This window comes from Halichoerus grypus, chromosome X (genome assembly GCF_964656455.1).
Source record: "Halichoerus grypus chromosome X, mHalGry1.hap1.1, whole genome shotgun sequence".
Taxonomy (NCBI): Eukaryota; Metazoa; Chordata; class Mammalia; order Carnivora; family Phocidae; genus Halichoerus; species Halichoerus grypus.
Genome location: NC_135727.1, coordinates 2,234,520 through 2,237,500, shown reverse-complemented (window position 1 = coordinate 2,237,500; position 2,981 = coordinate 2,234,520). Strand labels below are relative to the sequence as shown.

At 63.8% G+C, this 2,981-nt stretch overlaps 1 long non-coding RNA gene across 1 annotated transcript; it reads left to right on the top strand.

Annotated features, from left to right (window-relative positions):
• Positions 1 to 1,025: 1,025 nt before the first annotated feature.
• On the top strand, positions 1,026 to 2,257 carry LOC144380456 (uncharacterized). The gene is made up of 2 exons (XR_013444613.1): positions 1,026 to 1,387; positions 1,868 to 2,257. It is a non-coding gene; the product is annotated as an uncharacterized LOC144380456 (long non-coding RNA).
• Positions 2,258 to 2,981: the final 724 nt, after the last annotated feature.

The window sequence follows — 2,981 nt, the reverse complement described above, 5'->3', positions numbered from 1 at the left end:
TTCCAGGGACCAGAGCCTCCCGCCCTGCACCCTCATGTTCCAGGAAAAAGTTACCAGGACGTTTGGGTTTAATTATTCTTTTTTCCTCTCCCCCTCTTGCCAAGGGGGCAAAGCAAAGCAGACAGCAGCCTAGGGCGGGGCCACCCAGCCGCTGTTCCTCTCCTCCACTCCCACCGCGGGGCCTGGGCAGGGGGGTGGCGGCCAGTCAAGCCCTGCTGGCGCCGCCCAGCTTTTCTCCGGCCTGTGGAAGGGGAGGCGGCTGCTGGGAAAGCAAGCTCAGGGGGCACTGGAGCCCTAGCCCCCGTGGGCTGAGGGCAGCATGGGCCCCAAGGCCAAAGGGCTGACCCCATGCACAGGGGCTGGGGGTATCACTGAGGAAAGCCACTTGCCCTGCTCCAACCCATGCTAGAAGCATCCCCACCCTCTGTTTCTGCTTTTCCCCTTGCCCGGCCCTGGTCCTGACCCACGGCCCGCCACGGAGTGAGTGACCTGGGCTAGCGGCCACCCAAGCTCCACCGCCCGCCTCCCTGATCCCTCCGGGTCCCCAGCCCTGACCCCTGGGAGACTTAGTGTTCTTTCCCTCCCCATCTTTCTCCTGCTTATCAGCCCGGGTGAGACAGGAAGATGACAAGAGAGCACAGGGACAAAAGGCAAGGGCCGCGAGGCCGAGGAGGGGCAGAGCAGAGCCAGGCTCACCCCAGCACCTGCAGTTGCACTTCCTTTGTCCGGTGTACGTTTGAGGAGCCCCCGAGGTGGGGGAAGGACTGGCCTCCCTAGCCCTGCGGTGAACAAGGAAGGACCCCACCCAGATCCCCTCTTCCCAGCCTCTTTAGACAGAGGAGGACACAGAAGCCAGACAGGGCCTGGCCTGACTCACGGTCAGGCTGCAGCTGGCCTCCTTGCCCTTCGCAACCGCCGGGAGCTCTGGCGGCCACCGTCAGGGAGCCAATCCCCCACTCCCTTCTCGGGTGTGCACCAGGCACCTTGACTTGGGGCTTCAGCTGTGGCTCTGGTTCCTGCCGGGCTCCACTCGCTCACTCCGCGCCCGGCCGGCCGTCCGCCCTGCAGGAAGCTGGAGCCCCTTGACCCACAACCGGCTGGTGCACGCGCCCTCCCTCTTGCCACGGGGCCTTCGGCGCCTGACGCTGCACCACAACCGCATCGAGCGCGTCCCTGGCTACGTGTTTGCACACGTGAAGCCCGGCCTGGAGCTCCCGCACCTGTCCCACAACAGCCCGCATGCCGACGGCGGCCATGGTGTGTCCTGCCCAGGCCTTCCCACCTCCCTGGCTGAGCTGCGGGATCACAACCAGCTGCAGGCCATCCCACGTGGCCTCCTGCGCCTCAGGGGGCTGCAGGTGTCGCATCTGAGCCACAGCAAGATCAGGTGGGGCCCTGCGCCTACGCCCATCATGCTGTCCCAGCACGCCGCACTGCCAGCCAGGGGAGAAAGGGGCAGCTGAGGCCAGGTGGCCCTGCCTGGCAGGTGGGCCCGTGGGAGGAATCCTTCACTGTCCCCATCTATCCATCTTGGTTGCCGCGACAGGAGGCTATGCCCGGGCCGGTGCTTGGCAGGCCCAGGGCAGCCAAGGTGGAGGGCTACAGACAGCAAAAATCTGGGCAGGGGCTGGCAAGGGGGAGGTGAGGGGGCCCTGGCCCAGAGCAGCAAGGGCTGAGCCTCAAGTGGGCACGTGGCAGGTGGTGGCAGTGACCTGCCTGACCCGCCGCCCTGGGTCCGGTGGCCGTGACTCAGTCGTATTGCCCCCCTCACTATAGGGCCCTCTGTTTCTCTCCTCTTGTATGATACCTGCCTCCCCTTTCTGGGGCCTTCTCTCTTCTGCTTGACCCTGCCATCCCCACCCTATAGACACGTGCCCCTGAATTCCATCTGACACTCGAGTGGCTCAAGACTCCAATCTCATCTCCACACACCTGGAGAACAACCTTATTGACCGGCGCCGCATCCCACCCACCACCTTCTCCTGCATCCAGGTCTACTGCAGTGTGGTCCTCCGGCCTCAGCAGGGGGAGGGGGTGGCGGAGGGCTCCTAGGAGCCCCCTGCTCCCTTAGGACTTGGGGCGGGGGGCAGGCCTAGCTCCACTTGATCTTTGCACTACTAGGAGAAAGATCTAGAAGACCCTGCTGCTTCAGATGCTCCCCCTTCCCATTGGCTGCTGAGGCCCCTTCACTTAGTAAATGGCCCAGCAGGGTGCAGCGCTGGTTTGGACTTGAGCATAATAAATGCATTTCATTCAAGCCCAGGAGCCTCCACCAACCTCCCTCTCTCCGTCCTGGATTTAAGCTGCATTTGCATGCTGGCGCTTTGTTGTGCACAGAGTCCCCAGGGCCTGCATCCTCCACACCACTTCATTAGCAGGGAGTTAAGAGGGCCTGGTTCCAGAAGCTTCTCCAAGAGCCTCCCCACCCTTACCTGCCCTGGCCAGGGTACTGAAGTCAGCCTTCACAAGGATGTGGCAACCCAGCAGCTCAGAGAGCATCAGTACGTCTCTTCCAGGAAGCATCCCTGTCCCAGGTGTGGACCCACGGAGATGGGCTCTGCTGGCAGAGCAGGCTGAGGTGGGGGCCCCTGGTGCCTGCCCTTTGTCCTAAAGCCCCTCACACTGACACCTGTACCGAGGCCAGGGACACCTTGCCTCTCTCTCTGCCCCTAATCCAGGTCCCAGTGCCCTTACCCTGGTTCCCCCCATCCCTGGTGCGTACACATCCCCAGTCCAGCCTGTGGGTCACCAGGGCCCCACCGAAGGACCTTAGGGGCAGGGGCAGGCATGCAGTGATGTGGGACCCGAATGTACCTTTGTGAGACCTGGTGCCAGGGAAGGGTGGGGAGTGCTTGGTCCGTGGGAGGCCAGGCCTGGCCCTGGGAACCCAGTGGTGACTGCCCCCTGGCCAGAGTTGCAGCCTGCCTGCCTGGTGGGGGAGGCAGACGCAGACACCAGCAAGCTGCGAGAGCTCAGCCCTG